Raw genomic sequence first — 20,836 nt, 5'->3', positions numbered from 1 at the left:
GTGTGTGTGTGTGTGTGTGTGTGTGTGTGTGTGTGTGTGTGTGAGAGAGAGAGAGAGAGAGAGAGAGAGAGAGAGAGATGGAAAGAGAGGGTGAGGGAGGGAGAGAGAGAGAGAGAGAGAGAGAGAGAGAGGGAGAGAGGGAGGGAGGGGGAGTCGAGGTGGGGGAGAAAAAAGGGAGAGGGAAAGAGAGAAGAGGCATTTTTGCGCTGGACTGAAAGACCAGTGGATTTTTTTCCCTTTTTGCTTGATGCGGCATGTGGATTAAAAAATATATATATTTCGGTAATGTTTGTGATGCAAGTAGCCTGTGTAGCCTGTGCCGTATTTTGCGGCGGATGCTTTTGTGCAAAAGATTGTAATTTAGAGTCTAATAGTGGCTGGATCGGACAGACGGAGCGCATAGCGACAGGAAGCTGGCATTCTGTTTCTACGGCTTTGTCAGTTAGCACCGGCATGCCACATCGCATTCTGATTATCTGCAGATTTACAGTAAATATCTGAGGGTGTGAATCTTTCGGGCAGAAGAAAAACAAAAACAAAAAACTATTCGCAACAAAATAGTTATCAGTGCTACTGCATGTTGGAGTGTGCTTTATTGGAGTCAATTATTTTGACTGGCAAAGTTGATTTGTTTGTAAAAATGATCGTTGTAAAATCACTTGCATTCGGATTTGATGCCAGTTTATTCAGCATATTTCGTTCATAATAATTTCATTCGGATTGCGTCTCTCTGTGCGCTCTCTCTCTCTCTCTCTCTCTCTCTCTCTCTCTCTGTGGCTGTTTTTATTTGTTTTTAAAAAATAAATACATAATCACAGCAGACTAAGCATACTAATGTCAAAGTGATGAAAATATTTGTCACATGTAGTTTGAATACAGTCTTTTTGTTGATGATTTAAATAGCTCAGGTTTCCCTGTGGATTTATTCTTTTTGTGTCTAACTTTGAACAGGTGTCATTTTTCTGTTTGCAGTTTATGAAGAAGTTTTCAAAGTAAAACAACAGCTTTCTTTGCAAAGACAATGTCTTACATTTATTCAACAACAATGTGGAGCAAAACACAGCTATTTTCCTCATGTGTCTGTACTTTCAAAAGGTCAAACAGGGAGTCCAATTCATTTTGCATTTCTTGGTGAATTCATCTGTAATTGAAATGTTTCTATTGCTCAAACTGCTCAGTGAGGTCTGATGTTTACTCTCAGCCTTCCCTACCCTGCAAACCTCTCTCCACTGAACACTGGCCTTCTTTGTGTGCCACTCACCACTTTCTATTTCAGATGACCAGTTTATTCCACAATTGCTTGAATGACTATTTCACTCATTGGAGACATTTGACTGGCATGAAATGCCGTCAGTGTGATTTGAGGGAACCCGTGTCTCTCAGACAACTTGTCTTGAACACTGGTGCCCTGTTCGATTAAATTTTAATGATTTTGCAGTTAAAAAGACCCAGAGGTTGTTTGCTGTGTTTTGGTAGTTTTGTGAGTCAAACCCAGTCAGTTAATCTGTTCAGTCCCTGTCGGCTTTGAACTCTGCTCCTCATATATGACGTACATGTAGCAGCACATACTTAGATTTGGCAAACACATCTAAATGCGAAAAAGAAAAACCACAATTCGCTAAATGTAAAGCTCAGGAAATATGCCCCCAGTGTTACTTAAGTATTACAGTTTCTCATAGGTCAGTGGTAAAAATGTTACAACTGTATTTTACAGTTAAAGTAAAGGCCCCTCACAGCAAAGACTATAGTCAGAGCACTGGGAGTACATTAGCTTAATTAAATATGCCTGAACCATTTGTTTACTAATCATCTGCTTCCCTGAGAAATCACAATGTCGATTTGGACCACTTTAGCTCCCTCCGCCAAGCACACTCGGCAGGTGCAGAGTGCTGAGCATAAAATCCCATGAGGAGCTAAACTTGCACCCTCTGTGAAAGTAAATGCTTTGAAAGACAGTGTAGTTGCTGCCGTGAGTCGCTGTTAAAAGACCAAAAGAAGGTCCGTTACGTCGTACATGATTCAGATGATTGTGTACCTTGTTGTGTACCACCTCAGTGCCTCAAAGTGGATTCAGCTGGGATTAAATTTTGAACACACACACACACACACACACACACACACACACACACACACACACACACACACACACACACACACACACACTCAAACACATGAGTCGAAACGCATCACTACAAATCACCCTCAGTGATGTTTGTTCTTTGTTGTGATGTACCCCACACAGCTCTACATATTGTCAGATAGAGATAACGCCAATTTAGTTTATCCCAAAACCCTGCTGAGATCTTAATTGATGATTTGTGTCATTGGACAAGCAGCCCAGGGGCATATTTGGTGCTGCAAAGTACTCCGACACTATTTGCATATTCCCATTCCTACTATATGGGTAAATTACATGATGAGGTGTGATGCTGTGCATTCCTGCAGCTTTTGGGGGGATAATCACTAATAAAGTGATTCAGTCACACTAAATGAAGGAAGTAAACAGAGCGAGGAGAGCATATGTTACAAACCAATTTAAGCATTTATGTATGGCCATAAAGCAATTGAGGAAATTAAACCACAAGCAAATGTCTTGTCATTTCCTTTGCCATTGCCTCTAATTTCACTCTGCATGGCGCCAAAGAAACCAATACATCATTTTTTGAGATCTAAGTTTTATTTTGTCAGTCTTGTAAGGCTAACAGGCCTTACATTGCAAGATTCTTTTTCTAAGCAATCAGATTGTGAGATGTCTAATTTGTTTTTGAGGGCCTCACTTCCTTAAATCTGGCAGGAAAAAGAAAGAGGATGTTCAGAATTATTCATAAGGCTTTAGTCTGCTGGGTATTCTCAGCGGAGTGCATCTAGGTCCTGTTCCGGGCCCGTGAGCAATGTGATGTAGGCTAGTTTTCTCATGTTCAAGAGAGTAGCAATCCATAAGACAATTGCGTTGTGTTGCGTTGCATGTTTTGGCCCTGTCTGGGCCCTCACAGGTCATGCCCACTAAGCCCGCTTGATCCCTATTGCTCTCAAGAGAAGGCAGAGGCCTGTTTATACCGTCAGACAGCTCAGCCCTTGCATGCTTACCCTTGCTCATTCCACAGCCAGTGCTGCGTTGGCATGGCTCTAAGTAAGCCACCAGGGACCGGGGCCAGAGAGATGCATCGGCTTGATTTATGCTCCAAGAGAAGCGGCAGGCAAATTTAATGATCCTCTATACTGTCAACATCACGAAGCTTTGTTTCTAGAAGGACATAAAGATGTCATGAAAATACATGGACTGTGGCATGGTTAATAAGTTTGGAAACTGCCGTCAGACAATGATGGTATTGTGTTGTACAGTAGCATTAATGCTGACACATCAGGAGAACATTTGAAAAAAACAGTTCCTCAATTTCAGATTGATAGAACTGATCGCACAAAACACCTTAAAAAGGTCTGTATGGCAGAAAAAAAGATGCTATATGGTTTTCATGAATTCAGATGATTTATCTATTAATTCTCAAATTCTCAACAAATGGCATTTTGCATTGATACAGCAGGTGTCTGTCATGACAACACATTAGCAATTTGTTTAAGTTGATGCAGGTGATGTTATTGATATGTATAACATAAGTCTTCTCTGCATATTGTTAATGAGTATACATTATTCTCAAAATACTTTTAGTTTGGGACAAATCACATCCTGCCATGCTTTATTACACAGAACATGAACAGCACATTATCTCAATATGACTTTGCTCTCAGTGTGTCATCAAAACACCCTCTGCTGAAAAAAAGTATACCTACATGAAAGAAAAATCCATATTAGTCTTCAGTATGTGATTCACTGATTGATTGTTCTGTGCACATTTGATTCAACTGGCCCAGCGACAGTCTTCAAACAAACTTTTAGAAATGCTCTTCTCCATACAATAATATGTGATGTGTGCTTGAACAGTGAATGCCACAGCATGGAAGAAGTCATACAAAGGCTTTAGTCATTAGGTAATGATTTTAACATCAGTACTCTGATTGCATTCCTTTTTTTTTCAGACAGGGGAAATGAAAACCCAGCAGGGACACATTCCATAAACTAGTTGAAGTCATAAGCATAGAATGCGGACCTAAGGACAGATTAGGTTTTCCAACAGCAGGATGCACACATAGACAGAGTGTTTACTGTGGGTGAAATTTCAAAGATATGTAAGAAGTAGGCTATTTCCACTGTATTCATAGTGTTTGTATAAATTGCTTTTGATGTCATTATATTTGCAGTTAAAACAAATAAAACATTATTTTTAGACGTGGGTATTATTCAAGGATCAAGCACAAATCAAATTAGCAACAGCTTATTATATATTCTGCATTTAAAGACCTTTAACAAGACTCTGAACCTCATTGTGCCTTTGGTTCTTATCTCTGGTGGAATGTAGATAATCCTAATAAATGAGTAGGGCTTCACACAGAGAAATATGAAGCCTGCCAGTAAATCCTGAATTTATTATATTTGAGAGTCCTGGTAACAGCTGAGCTGGGTGAGGTTCAAAATATTTGATTTGAATTCAACAGCAGATCATAGCAGAGAAAATCCCACCAAGCACTATGTGGCTGCATATTTGTGCTTCCCTTGAAAATGAATAAATTCATGGGCCAAAATGGTGTCACTACGACTGAATATCTCCCCAGCGTAATACTCTTTAAAACTTAGTTAAGAGTGAAATGTCAATGTTGATTTTCCATGCTAATAGCACCGACTTAACACCAAGCATTAAATGTGTTCACAAAATAAAGTCTGTAACAGTGGCACTGGCTTTCTCTTGCCAAATACAAATGCATGTTTGCAGGTGCAGTGTGATTTGCAGCAAAATTGCTATTGTATTGCTATTGTTATGCTTTCTTTGACTTCAGCTTCAGTCGTTCCATACTGCAGGTACAGTTCCAGCTGTTTTTCAGCACTGCAGTGCTATTGCCAGCAGGAAAGCTGTTGTTCCTCCTCTGTGAGTCAGACTAACTTTCATTACAAAGTTGTAGACAAACAGATAAAGTTTTACAGCCAAGTACACATCAACAGAAGCTATTTTTGTGAACACTAAGCTAACTTATACCACTGTTGCGCCGTGCTTGCATCTCTGATCACCTCTTGAAGTTGTTTTCTTTTTTCCACTCTTGGATACTCTATAGCTGTATTAATTCACAGATGAGCTGCAGCAAGAGACAGGTTCAGTGCCCAAGACACAAGGCACCATGCGGAAAGTGTGCAATAGAGATGAATAATTAGCCTTTTTGAAATGGTGGTAGGTGGCCTTTCGAAATCATCCTACTTTGACTATTGGCAGAGCAGCTCATTGAAGTCTTCTGCACTTTGAATAGAAATGCAGCAGTGCTAAAGTTGTGACCTCCAAAAGGCTATTTACTGGAGCACAGTTCCATTTTTCAGAATCCTCTCCAAAGATATTATTCAAGTGGGTTGCTCTTTCTGCCACTCACATCTCATCTGAATGTTTCAGCCTTTTGCACTCCAGGACAACATTGATCTGAAGGACAATATTTTCACTCAGTCTACAGCTGCTCGTTTATTTTGACATTAGACTTTAACAAAAGCGGCTTTCTCTTCAAATCCATTTGTATACTTTGCTGTTAATCTCCAAGTGGTCTTTGCAGATGCCTGATGAAACACTTGATAATGTACAGGCTCTTGGGTGAAACAGCAGCTTATCAACAGACTTTAGTAAAAGCACTGTACAGTGGCAAGGACAGAATAATTTGCCCTAATGCATTTTAGTGATCACTCTTATTAGCTGCAAATGACTTTTTTTATGTAGTTCTGTCCCCAGCTATAAAAGTGCCATGATTTTATGACAGCAGAGGCTTCAGTGGAAGTGCATTTCATTTTCCATGGGAAGGCTACATCTTTTATGGTGTTTCATAAGACTTGTCGCTCTGAAAATATTAAAGAAGGACTAGACTGTTTTATTCCTGTATTATATTTTATTAAGGCTTTCTGCATCCTGCATATCTCAGTGCTGCTGGATTCATATGAGTTCATATTACTGCCCAAAGGATTTAAATACCTCTGATGCTGTAATACAATGTCCCATGTTACCTGGGAGTTTAGCTGTTTAGCCAGTAGCTTTTAAATTTAAGTGCTGCTGGTGTGACATACAGTAACACATCACATTTTGAGACATGTGCGTAACCAGACACAGCAGCCCTGTCTCTGAGAAATTCTGGTCATATTGTAACGCATACAACTAATGTGCAACAACAAATCTCGAACTGTTCTTAGTGAAAACACCTACAAAAAGCAAAGTATTTCATTCTTTTACCCACAATATATCGTTGTAATCCACCCAGGAATAAAAACAAGATTACCGGTTGTTGTACTTGTTTGGGCAACAAAAGCACTTACTGTATGAGGTTATGTAACTTTCATGGTCTTTGTTATATATTGAAAAAGTCAATAACTTGAAACACAAGATAGGACATGTTTACTTTATCATTACTGACTTTGTTTAACCAAAACCACAATCTTACCCGAATCAAAGCACTTCTGGTGCCTATAAGTAACCACACACAGGACTTAGGGTGTGAACTCTGGTCTCTTGTGTCAAAGTCCTGCACTTCGTATGCCCACCATCCACAGCAACCATATATATAACCATATGACTGCTATGACTAAAAGAACGTAACACATTGTTACCTGGAAAAAACATCCCTGAAGATAATTCTGGCAGTAGTGTATATATGCAAATTCTATAAGAGATGTGGCAATACAACTCCAACTCATGCCATTAAGTGTGTATATAGACTTACTGTAATGATTATATATTTCTATTGTATTAGAGATACACAGTGTTTGTGACACCTCATAAACAAATTGCATGTGCAAAACAAATTTTTTATAGATACACCATTAAATTATTTGTCACACACCAGGTTTACTAATTTTTTGATTACAATCAGTGATTCTTCAGAGCCAATTCGTTGTGTTGTTGTCTAACTTAAAAGCAAAGATCAAGTTAAAATGCTCTTAAAACTTTAATGTGTTTCACTTTGTTTTTGTCAGGTCAGACAATGTGTTGTGGACGTAGTAAATCCCTGAAACAATTTCCACAGAGGCTGAGTTTTACAAGGAAAATAAATGAGCTCTGGTGAAAGAGTTTTTTTTTTTTTTTTGAAGATGTGTTAGGCTCTGAGGTTATCTTGGGAGTTTAAATTCTTGAATGCAACCATGCTATGACATGGCTTGAGGTCTGAATAAACACGCCTGTGAAAATAGTCATTTCTGCAGAATCACACAGTAGACTGACTACTCTGAACATCAGCTGTCCGTATGAAACACAGGCAATGCAGCAATTGTCGTCTTGGCCGTATTCATCGTCCTTGCTTTCTCCTCTCCTCACTTCATTACATTCAGAACATTATGACCTTGCAGAGAGTGTGAGGAAACATGAGTGCCACTGGCATTAACCTCAAGTTTAAAGCTGCAGAGCACGCGAAGAGCCGATGGTTACTTTAGTCTCTTTGTTCACATTCGTGTTCTTATCTTTTTGTGTCCTGTCCCGACGCGACTGCAGAATCAAGGCATAAAGACGTTTCGTGGTTTGATGTTTGGTGTGAATTTAAAAAACCTGGCAATCCTCCTTAAAAGTCATTTGGTATTGTTTGTGAGAGCTGTCCTTTGGACAATGCTGAGCTTTGTTGACTGGTCTCAGAGTATCGTCTTTGGCCTGAAGCTTAGACTCTGCGAGTAATCATGAGTCACAGCGGTTTGAGGGAGATGTGGACTGGGTAATGGGTGACAGAGCTTTCTGGAGGAGTGTGAAGATGACGTGTGTATTCCTGACTCAGATAAATGTGCTTTTAATTAGAGGTCAGGAAGACAATCCTCCTTGAGATAATGTCTGTTTATATTGTGCAAATTGTGCATTAGTACTTGATTTTTTGTTTCTATGTGGTTCCATAACCCCATTGTCTCTATTTATTAGTTACGGTTTGCATTGTGTTTCTTGTGTTTCCTGTGGCAGTCATCAGTTTGTCCATTTCTTTCAAGAGCAGTCGTGAAGCATTTCTTTCCTTCACCATGAGTAAAATGGATGCCAACACATTAAGCTCTGTTTAACACTGCTTCCAGGCCACCACATTCCATCGCAGAAAATTTGATTTATAACACTATTCAAGCCAAAACATTCACAGAAAAATTAACTTACTGTCGAGACTCTGTTTCCTGTGATTTGTGGTGGCAGGCACATAATTTGTCAAAGAAAGCTGTGCTGTGTTAAGTATGTTTGCACTGTAGTGCGGGCTAACCGCACGCCAGCTCTGATTTTAGAAGTGGTAATATTTAATGACTCCAACTACAACACACGTCTGATTTGCGAGCGCTCGACTCTAAGCACCACTCCTCCATTTTAGTGTCCTTTCTGATTTGCTGCTGCTGACGAGACCCAAGGCATCGAGTCATGTTGCCTTTCAAGTAATAATGTAAACATGTCAGATTTCTGGTGTGTGAAGAGTCTCAGGGAGCGAGCGTGCACAATTATCATAACAGACACGTTGCTGTAAATGAATCTGTGCAGAAAGCAGTACCTCAGCAGCTGGTTTAGAAACTGTTGTTGCAGGTTTTACTGGTTTATTTTTACAATTTTGTCACACAGTGAAAAGCTTCTACATCCTCACGACGACAAAGCATGTCTGTGTTACTGTATGCTTAATCAAGAAAATATTCCTTATACATTATCAGGGAGTGCAGACATGATTCTACATGTTAATTGCAGCACTGTGAACTGAATTGAATGAAAAAGCAGACTGAACCCCTTTTTTCAAACCGAGACTTCTTTCCACTACAAAGAATAATTACTTTTCCCAACTCCGGTGCCATAATTGGTTACTACTCTTTTATCTTATCTATGTGCGCATAATTATCACAGTAATCATATTAGATTATTTCATGCATAATAAATGAAGTCAAACTGTGTGTGGGGTAATTAGCATGTTAGGATATGTGCCACGATAAGAGGTTTGTTCTCTCAAAAATTGTATTGTTCAAGACATTTCTGAAAAGTGAGAAATGCACAGAGAAATGGAATATTTTACCATCACTCTAGTGTCTTAAGAAATCTGGTGAAGGGTGTATTAAGAAATATCCTTCTTCTAGGTTTATTCTGTAGTGTGTGTGTGTATTTTCATGTCTGTCTTTTTTGGGAATTTCTCATGGAAAGTACTTTGTAATGTATTTTACTTTGGATTCCGGGCCTACAGCAGACATTACTTTATATGCATAAGACATAACAAGACAGTGGAGCATAATGGAGACTATTGTGAAAGACAGACCAATATGCTACTTGACTTTGGCAGCTGTCTGCTGCATAGGTCGTGTCCAATCCAAATGACAGATGTGCATCACTTCAGTCATTTGGAGGTTTCAGGTTTCAGTCAGATGTAAGCAGGTTTTGATGGTGTTGATGTTACATGTTCCTTTCTGACATATTAAGTATACCTTGTAGGTATTGTAGGAGTTTACAGATTGTCCTAGCTTCCATAATTTTCTATTTTCACCATTCAAGCATGATTCAAATAAATAACCCTGAGTCAAAGGTTGATTTGAACTACTTTAACAGTGGTGAAGGCAGGCCGATCCTAATATGGCTATATGACTGACAACAAGAGCTCCAATTTGAATGAGGTAAACCTGCTGCTGGATGCTTTTCCAGTTTATCGCTGCTCTGCTTGGAAACATTTCAGTAGCCATTTAATGAAAGGAGCCAATCAGGACTAAGTCCAGTTGTGATGCCTTGCCTGGAGTGAGTGTGAATTGCCTATAAAGACATAGGGATTTTTGAAGATGCAATAACTTCAAATTTTACTACCCAATTAAAGTCCAATGTTCAGTGTGTATTAAACACCACTGAAATGTAATGTATGTGAGGAAAGGGGAATGTGAACCAGCAGTGATGGAGAATTTATAGTCTACTTGTCCAGTTTCTTTGAAATAAAGTTCTATATTTAATTTTAGGAAATCTCCCTGATTCAAAATGATTTGCAAACCAAACTTATTTGAATGTTTCTCAAACATTTATCTTAAAATCAGCCTTTCAGATTATTGATATACAAAAAATACAAGTTTGCAGTATCTCGAATGCTTGCTTTTTTTCACCACTAAATAACAAGAACAACTTCTTTGACGCCAAATGTTTCAGTTGTAGTTTCTTGGCCCTGCAGCATTTTTGGCACTGACACCTTTCACTAACCTGTGCCAAAAGCCTGTAAAACACAGGCATAATGAGCTATTTTCAGCATTTTTTTCATTCAGGGAAAAAAAGAAAAGTCTTCACATTCAGAATGTGATGACAGCTATTATTTTAAAAGAGATTGTTGTCAGAGTTTGTACAGTTAAAGCCAATGTGATTCCTGCTATTATGAAGAAATGACTGGCACACTGTAATTACAAGAGTATGAAGTAGAAATGTTTTGCAGATTTTTTGGGGCAAAATTTCCTCCTTTCTTTTATTTTGCTTGACTGAGAGACAAATAATAGTTTTAAACAAGATCACCACTGCGGATTTCCTTTAAATCTCTGCAGCATGACACTGTAAGGGCACATTATTCCCAGTCTCTATAGATGCATTAGTTATTCATATAACTCACACAATTCCTAAATAAAAATAACATTAAAACTGATCAAAACCCCATTGAGATTACCCCAATCAAATAAAGTTTGCAGCCTAAGAGCTGAAGTATCCCCAAAGGAATTCATAACAAAGTTTAGAGGACATTAATTATCACAGACTAAAAAATATTGAATAAAAGAGTAAAAAACACACAGTCAGGCGAGAACACACACCTCCCACTCCTTGTGTAACTTCATAAAAGGTTCATCTCCAAAGAGTGATGAAGATTCTGTGCTAAAAGGGAGTTATAAACAGCTGCTGAGCCAGTGTGCGGGTAAATAAGGCAGCTTGGAAGCGGTACAGTGTCATGTCTGCAGCTTTATGACAAGGCTCTCTCCGGGTGATGAGAGAAAGCTTTCCGACTGCCCCTCCCCCGTTCCTCTGGTCAAGGTCTCAATACCTCTGTGGTATGTCTGTACCCGTCTCCCTGCTGGCACCACTTTGGCATTGCTACAGTGTCAGTGTGGCGTAAATGGGAGTTTGAAATGTAATAGTGCTGATTGCGGGTCAGATTTGTTTGTTTAGCTTTAAAGCAAAAGTTTTTTTGGGTGTAGACTATTATGCCAATCGCTCCAGTGCTCCATGCTGACACTTACAGGTTACTGTGACAGCAGGGTCCATGCTAACACTTTAGCATGCACTACAGTTATACTGTTTGGTTAGCTCATGACCTGTAAATCATGCAATGTCATGCTTTTATACTAAAAATTAATTGATGAAAAAAGAGTGTAGCTCTGGATATTGTCATTGCGGGTACGCACACATGTTCATCTTCCCAAAATTTGCCACATTCCTTGTTGCCACATTCATCATTTAGTTTCCAGTGGTTGTCCTTTAATATGTACTTCAGATTTCTTTTCTGTTCTAAGCCCCTGTGAGTAGGATTTTGAAATGTTGCTTTGGCAACTCTTAGTGGGATTATCAGTTGCATCGCAAATGTTGCAGACAGCAGAGCACACCAACCCCCCAACAAATTCGGCCCAGTGTCACTGAGACTGAAGGTAACACATGACAAAAAACGTTTGATTTAAGAAAAATTTTAAAGACGGTAAAATTGCATAAGAATTGTCCTCATCGTGTCTTCAGCAATCCATTATATATAAGCTGTGACACATCAAAAGCAGGATGTCAACAGCATGACTGAAGTGTCCATCCGTTCAGTCTGTTCAGCTGCCGCTGTCCTCAGCTGCAGCTGTCTTCACCAGGCTGAGTAACATCACAAGTTTCCTGGACAAAAGCTTCAAAGGCATTGATATTCCTGTGGTGGCATCGCACACTGTATGAATAGTGTGTCTGAAAACTGAAACCAATGCAGAAGTGCCTTAAACCTGCGTTCTTTCTAATGGCCAGCAGGGGTCGACTCCACTGGTTGCAAAAAGAAGTCTGACTGTATTAGCTTATGAGAAAATAACCCCACTACTCACTTTATTTATCACCTCACTAAACGATTGTCTAATTAGTTTATGCTCTCAATTGTTAGCTTCAAGTCTTCTTCAATGCAGCATGATGTTCAGTTTGTAAACTATGGTACAGTTCATGTAAAACAGGGCATGGCTACCTTGTGATTGACAAGTCGGTAGCACAGCATGTCCTTGGCTCCTGGGTCACATCTAATCAGAATAGCAGTGTAGCAATGCATGTCCTCCCCAGCTCCACCCTCTCATCCAAATACAGTCACTTCTGGCTAAAAAAACAAGATGGTGACGACCATGATGCCAAACTTCAGGCCTCAAAATGATAGTCAAACCAAACATTGGTTGTCACCCATCTGTTTGTGGGTGTCACGGTGAGATTACGCACAGCTCAACCATGGGTCTTTTTCAATTTTAGATACAGTTAATAAGTTCACAACATATAAATAACAGGAGATATGTGTGATTTGAACAGCTGCCTGTAGACATTATCCTTCATGTCACCCACTAGAGAATAAAAGGAGTAAAGATGTGTCAAAAAAATTATATATTTCTCTCTCTCTCGATATATATATATATATATATATATATATATATATATATATATATATATATATATATATATATATATATATATATATATATATATATATATATATATATATATCGAGAGAGAGAGAGAGATGTATGTATGTATGTATGTATGTATGTATACACACACACACACACACACACACACACACACACATATATATATATATATATATATATATATATATAGTGAGGCGTGACTGGATTGTTACAATCTGTTGAAAGTGAAGAGTATCAGTTCTCTTTGCCCTTTAGTGAAATAGAATGAATCAGATTTGGAATTAGGCCTCATGCCAGTTGGCTTCTATCGTGTGTGTGTGTGCTGTGGATTTAACATTAACACCATGGAAAAATATCCACCTGGGAGACAGGGCTGCTTTTAGTTTTGATGTTTTCTTCTCTGTTGGCCTAAGTTGATGAATCGGCCAATCTCCCAAAAACTTCTGCTTCTGTAACAGATAAAGGTCAAAACAGAGGCGGGGAGATACTTCTCTGAGAGTAGTGGCTTGGAGAGGGCTGTCAGTCGGACTATGGAGGTGAGACGTTACATGGCAAGAGATGAGGGATGACACCTGCCTTCTTGACAGCCACTACAAAACAGACCGATTTGTGTGTGTGTGTGTGTGTGTGGGGACAGAGGAAGAGAGAAAGAGGAGGGGGAATTGATTGTGAATGTGCTTTGAATGAGTTTTTGTTGCTTTTACTTCTCCAAAAGCCTGTGTGTTTGTGTGAGTCTGTCCATAGCAGTGAACCGGCTCACTGCTGGTCAGTGGTATTTATAAACAGCCAAAGACATTTAATACAGATGGCAGAGCGCCTTAAAGAGACTATTTTCTGTCCTGGGAAATGGACAGAAAGTACTTTGTATTTAACTACCTGGATACGGAGCTGGGGGCTGTGAAATAAGTGGTGCATTTCTAATGTGTGGAAATGCACGGTGGAGACGACAGAGAAGACATGGCCGTCTGTAAATTCTGCAGGTGTGCTTCGGAGGAATGTGATGCTTTATTATGAGGAACTGTGCACGCTGAACAACAACTGACGTACACATGCAGCGTGTCAGTGAAAGAGTTAACTTTCTTCCTTTGGATGCTCACCGGGGAAGAGTCAGACAGAAAAAAAGGAAGGTTAGCTCACTTCATACACTGATGGGGAATTCCTCTCTGTCTGTTCTGTCTCGGCCATCTCTGCCAAGTCCATTGTGTTTCTGTCTTCCTTGTCTACCTTCTCTGTTTCATGCCCAGACAATGAAAGAGTGTTTAAATTCACTACAAAAATAAGCACAATTTCATTTTTACATCTCAGAAGTGTGACCTGTATATAGATAATGTAGGCAGATAGACTGTAGGTTGTTCAAATGAATGATTCTGCTTCCACTGAAACTTTCTTCATGTTTCCATAGAGAGGCCAATATGTTCTTACATCTTCTTGGTTATTTTGCATCATTAATGAGGTGTAGACGTGCACAATGTTTTTTTTCCTCTCAAATACAACTCAATGTTAATGTACATGCAACGTACCCTACATTTTTGGTGCACCATGTACTGTAGTGAATACATTTCACACTCTCACACTCCCATAATTGGAACAATAAAAGAGAAATAAAATGGCGGAGGGTAAAATAGTGCAACAAACATGGAGAAACTTCAGACAAAGCGCTCATCTTCATTTGAAGAACAGCTGCCTGTTTTGCACCATAAACAATCACCTTTTGTGAAATAAATGAATCTGCCATGTTTCCCATTATAGCTCAGCCTTCCACTTTGCTGATGGCTTTGTTTATTATGATAATACAATATCTCACAGTTCATGTGATAATGATTCATAGTCGTTAAAATGTCCCTTGTCTTGACCTCTTAGCTGTAGGGGCCTCCTGTAGGATGACCAGTGCAACATTGAATCAATGAAAAAGAACAAAATAAACAGAATTAGGCACTTTTTTAAAATTTCCCTTCCAAAATAGCTGATTAATCTCACTCACTTTCAGTGCTCATCAATTTATGCTAAGGAGATTTTAATGTCATTTAATGTCAAGATTTAAACGCAGTGAAAGGCTTGAGGTGGATATTGGATAATACTGCATGATAGCTCTGATGACTTTATAAAGCTGGCATAAACCTGCCCGTCTGGATTGTTTTCTTTTTTGGAGAATTTCTGCAGTGCCTCCTCAGCATGTCAGATATGACAGCAGGTGTTAAGCGCAAAGACATACTTTAGTTATTTTTGCGTATTTCATATTGCGTATATTTTTTGTACCCATTGTGAACAGCAGTGTAGACATACATTTTACATACACACACATCACACGGATGTATATATGTATGTATGTATGTATGCATATAGCTTGATTGATAAAAATCCATCCATCCATTATCTATACCGCCTATCCCTTTCGGGGTTGCGGGGGGCTGGAGCCTATCCCAGCTACAATGGGCGAGAGGCGGGGTACACCCTGAACCGGTCGCCAGCCGATTGCAGGGCCACATGTAAGGACAAACAAACATTCACACTCACACCTACGGACAATTTAGAGTCATCAATTAACCCAATGAGCATGTTTTTGGTCTGTGGGAGGAAGCTGGAGTACCCGGAGAGAACCCACACATGCACGGGAAGAACATGCAAACTTCACACAGAAAGGCCCCGCCTGACCCGGGGATCGAACCGGCAACCTTCTTGCTGTGAGGCACGCGCACTACCTGCTGCGCCACCGTGCAGCCTGATTGATAAAAATATTCATCACAATTCATGTAAGATAAGAAAATATACAATATTAACATTGTAAAAAATCTACCAGGATTTTGAAGACCAGTAGAACTTTGACAAAAGTGTTGTCTTTTCTAAATTATGAGTTAGTATGTTCACACAAGACAATGTATATCAGATTTGCAAATTGCAAGTGAAAGCTTTAGCATCACAGCATGTTACTCTGATAGAAATGGGCAATGGTAAACTATCTTAAAAACACACAGTATAAAAACATGCAGTATATCTGTTACTCTCAACAGCAGCCTCAGCTAGGTCCTGCCTGTTCTGTCAGTCATGGCAGTAAGAACCAGAGCTTCTGCTCTTACTCTTACTTTTTCCTTTTTAGAACAAATAAAAATATCTGCCACTGAGGTAATTGATCCTGTTTCCTTTTTCCATTCTGAGAATGATGATGAAAAATTCTTTAAGTGCCACAGGCCTATTTGAAATTACTTATCTACTTATCTGGATATTTTTTGTAGTGTAGGACTAGAGGTCCCAGTCCCAAGGTCAAAACATTTGTATTATCTTGAAATGGAATTGGATTTACATTGAACATTTTTTAAAAATACTCCTTTACAGTCATGGAGAAAAAAAGAGATCATAAAAAGGATATATTTTAATATCAAAAACCATGTGATTATGATCAGTAGACACGTGTGATGGAATATTTTAAACATCTAATAGTGGTACACAAAAGAAGAGCAATGTGGTTTTAAACCAAACAGAAATACTCAGAAGCTTTGGACAGAGAGCTTGCTGAGAGCCACCTGAAAACCAGATCCTTGCATTTGCCTTTGAGGAGGAGAAAGATCATATGAGCACCGGAGTCTCACCAGACCCTAGAGGGGTTCGAAAAGCATCGTTCAGATGATAGATGCTTTGTTTGGTAGCTCTCTACTTACCTTACTTTTATTGCATTTGGGAAGTTGGGCTGAAATATAATGTGAAATAAAAAATAAGGGTACTGCACAGTGAGAAATATGCAATATTGAAAATCAATCAATTTCAATGTTAGCACCATTGAAATGTTGATGTGCGGAGAAATAGATTTTGGCATGGAAAACTGGCTTACATTGCCATATCAATGTTGAACCCAAAACCTTCATGAGTTAAAGGTTATTGGATGAGTGGAACTTACAGCTGAATACATCAACCAATAATGCACGTATGCATGTAATCATGTTCAAAGAAATACAATGTAAATACAAAGCTTTTTGATTTTTTCCTCTCTATCGAAATGATCAGTTGAAATTTATATTTATTTTACTCTTATTTATCTGTCACAAACTTTATTTTTCAGGGCCTTGGTTTTCCAATTTTTCAGTCCTGGCGTAGATTTAGTCATTTAATCACCTGTCATTTATATTGAACTAGCCGACTCCCTACTTCCTCACCACATTTCCAGTTTTCCTTATTCTTATTTGATAATTAGATGGGTGTATGTCAAGAACAGGGATTGGTCCAGTGCCTGTGTGTGTGTGTGTGTGTGTGTGTGTGTGTGTGTGTGTGTGTGCAGATTCTTTTTCCCCCTTTTGATGCAGCTCCATTCATTAAATAGAGGAATCCGCTGGTGACACTGAGGATTGGAACTTCCTTTGCAGTCTTTGCAGAAAGCCCAGACTGGAGGAAATTAGACTAGTCTCTTTTTGTTTGCTCAATCCATCCTGACTCATCACGACTTGGGTATTTTTAGCAGTGGATTCCTGTTTGGCTTTCCCCCCACCGTTCACAAGGGGCTATCATATTCTGTGAGACAAGGAGGAATAATCAATGTCAAATATCAGCCAGGAGTCGATTTTATGCAGAGACACAAAGTTAGAAAACCTTGTGTCATGCCGGAAGTTAGATTTTGTGTATGTAACAGCTGGATAAGGAGCTCATGTTAGTGTGTGTGTGTAGTCTAAATGCATGTGTTTGTGCTGTGTTTTGTCTGGCACAGCTGCCTGTATCAGCTGCATGCTCGTTAAATGTTGGGCTTAAACCCGTGCTGACGCCGCGCCGGCTCTGGTTACTCCGGTGGGAATACCTGCCATTGTCTTTGTGAGCCCCTTATAATTCCCTGAAATCAGCCTCAAATGGTTGAAGTTTGGCTGGCCAGATACAAGCTGCAAGAACTCAGCTTTGACTAACTGTGAAACACACGAGACGGAGTAGTTAGCACAGTATATTGCAAGTTCAAGAATTTTATAATTCAGTTGGGCCACATCTGATGGTTCTCCTTGTGATCCGCCACCTGAAAGTCTGTTGTTCTACATGCATAAACCTTAACTACAGCTGAGATGTGACCCTCTACAATAGTGTATCCCCCTCCCCCCGCAGGCCCCATAGTGTCTGATTCCTCACTGTTGAAGTTGCCAAGTGACCTGATATCCTGTTTGTCAGGAGAACAGAAATATTTCTGATTGTTGCACATCCTGCCGGTCAGTGATCTGTGGCACATACAGCTGCCGGGCATGAAGACTTATTTAGCTTCTATAGTATGAGCTTGGAAATGATCACACTCTGTACTGACTTAATTGTCAATGCCAGGGAATGATTTTGAAGTGTGAGGTTGCTGGGTTGGTTGTCAATATGCGTGGGAGATTCCTGCGAGTTTTGGGCACACAAGCCACAGGCATTATCATGCAAAATTAATTATTTGCCTTTTTTTATGTCCCACTGAATCTTTGTGCAGTAAAAAAACCTGCATGTGTTTTATTGAAATGAAATTATGGTATAATGTCACTTTTGCTATTAGCACCGAGAGTCTGTGCATGCCAATTGATCCTGCTGTTGTCATAGCAACATGAACCACTAAACCTCTGCGCAGCTGTTGTTATGGAAGCCCTTGAACAGCTGGGGGGCTATAGCTGCAGAGGGATTGTGGGAAACGGGTCTTTTGGTCCTCCCTTCACACCTTGACCCCACAACTCCTGCTAGCGAAAAAAGAAGGATTTGGGAATCTTAAAGATGTCCATCTGGAGTTTTCTCTCCACTGTACAGAGCCTCCATACGATTAGAGAGAAAGTTTAGGCAGGAAGTTGTGAATATTTTATCATGTCTGTGTCTTCTCCAAACCTGCTTTACCAGGAATGCGAGCAGCGAAATCAAATGAGTCAAATGAAGCTAGATTCTCTCCCAGGGTTTGCCTGATGCATTGGAGCATATCCCATTATTGATATGAGCAAATGTTGTACACAGTGCAACAATGAAACAATCATTTCACAAGAAGCACAACTTGTCCAGGGAGCAGTACTCTCTGAGTCCAATTCCTTTAGCCATAATAATAGCAGAACGTAACCCAAGAGCAAGGTCTCATCCTCCCACTGTTTGATTTAATGCAGAATTCACTGGCTGTGGATGTGTATAAAGACTAGCAGTATTGCCAATACTGCCTCTTTGTGACTCACATAAGTAAAAGTATACATACAATAATGTAAAAAATACACTGTATTACAAGTTAAAGTGTGTGATGTTGTCATTATAGCAGAATGACCTTACATACTGGTATATACTGGTATATTGTTGCTTAATTACTGATGACATAACATGTAAGCAGTATTTAAATATTGCAGTGGGTTGGGATGGAACTAATATCACGCCTTAACATATTCTGTCTCCTTATCAATAAAGACAAAATGCCAAAATGAGAGTGAGAGCAATGAGTTCAAAATGCCCATCACACTCTCTCAGAGCCCAAGGGGTCATCTTCAAATGTCTCAAAAGAGATAAAGATTTTTGACTGTATAAAACTGCCATTTTAGCTTGAAAATGATTCAAACAATTAACCATTTCTCTAATTAGCTGCAGATAAACTTTCTGTTGATCGACTATTTGACTAAATTGTTCATGATATAGAATTTTTTGATACTTAATGTTACATACTATACTGTCAGTAATTCAATCAGTTGGGAGCTGTATCAACCAATAGCAGAGGCCCACATGAACCTTTTATTCCACTCTTTGTTGGATATATAGTACCAGCACCAGCACTTTTAATGTCTGCAACTATCATATTGAGTTATGATTATGTTTTATTGATGTCTTTATGTTTTTATACTGTCCTCTTGTCAGACAATAAAGGTTGAATTGCACTCATATATAACAGTACTTCATATTTTAGAAGCTGATCATATATTTTACATGTAAAATCTTAATCGGCATAGTAACTAGTAACTATAGCAGTCAGATTAATGTGGTGGAGTAAAAAGTACAATATTTACATCTAAGTGGAGTCAAAAATTGAAATAGTAAGTAAAATACAAATGAAATGACTGAGGCACTTTCCTCCATGTGTATGTGTACCTGTGCACACATGAAGAGTAGAGGCTGCAGTGTGACTGATGGTGGGCAGATTCAGGAATGCTAATGTTTCCTCTGTGGCTTTTGTGAGGAACGTGGTGATTAGACCTCCAGCCCCCTGGGTGGAGCCCCTCACTGCTCCAGCTCCCTCTCTGATTTACTTTGACATCAACAGGAAGGTCAGCTGAGTCCCAAAGGGGTCATGTAGAGATGGTGAATATTGTGTGTGTGGTGGGCTTCAGTGCAGAGACGCTCCTCCAGTATCCCAGACGGGGCTGGAGGGATGACCGATGGAGGACAGGCCCTTGGAGCTTAGGGAGGGCTTCAGGAAGGATTACTGAGAGGCTAAAATGTTTTCTTTGTGGCTGAAAGAAACCTAAGAAATGCTCTCACCCAAATCTCCCATAGTCTCGGGGGGCTGTTTGGCAGGGAAACTCAAGCTACATCCTAAAGAGTTTCTCGTTTCCTTTGGCTTAGAGCTTGTCTTTACTGTCATTAACATGCCCTATTTGCCTTCAGAGTTTTGAGCTTCAAGTCTTTTATCATTAAAAAAGAGCCTAGTGGAAATAAAACTGGGTTCAACCAATACTATGGCTCAGTGGCAGCTGGTGACTCAAACAATTCGGGGAGGACAGGAAGAAAACCAAACTATGGCGTCATATTATTTCACACTAGTTGGCTACATATCTCTTATATTGAATAAAAAATGAGGCAGTAAAACAATGACTTATCAGATATCTTAAAAACAACATAATTTGTTGATTTCTGTTCTTTCCAGATTGATTTTACAGGCCTAATGCAGAGGACAGAGTATTTATCAAGGCCTATTATGTAGATACAAGCACAAATTACAACAATAGCATACATCTAGTAGCAAGTCAGGCTCCCACACGCCACCGTAGTGCCACCATACATCCAGCCCGGACAGCTGAGGCAGCGAGAAGATCACTCCATCCACTCCCCCACAGTGTTCTGTCACTGCTGTGCCGTATACATATGTATATGCAATAATATTGTACTGTCATGACTGACGCTATTGCTTTACCGCCAGCTCATCACACTCACATGCAATACAGTGGTAGAGAACTGAAGATAATCTTTGGATTATTGTTGGGCCAACGCAGAGTCAATACTGTATTCTAGTTGTTG

General features: G+C 39.5%; 1 protein-coding gene across 2 annotated transcripts in view; it reads left to right on the top strand.

Annotated features, from left to right (window-relative positions):
• LOC139344282 (homeobox protein PKNOX2-like) overlaps positions 1–20,836 on the top strand; it is a 102,690-nt gene that overhangs the window by 194 nt on the left and 81,660 nt on the right. The window lies entirely within an intron of this gene.

This window comes from Chaetodon trifascialis, chromosome 16 (assembly GCF_039877785.1).
Source record: "Chaetodon trifascialis isolate fChaTrf1 chromosome 16, fChaTrf1.hap1, whole genome shotgun sequence".
Taxonomy (NCBI): domain Eukaryota; kingdom Metazoa; phylum Chordata; class Actinopteri; order Chaetodontiformes; family Chaetodontidae; genus Chaetodon; species Chaetodon trifascialis.
Note: the sequence above shows the minus strand (reverse complement) of the source record. Positions and strands in the feature narration are given on the sequence as shown.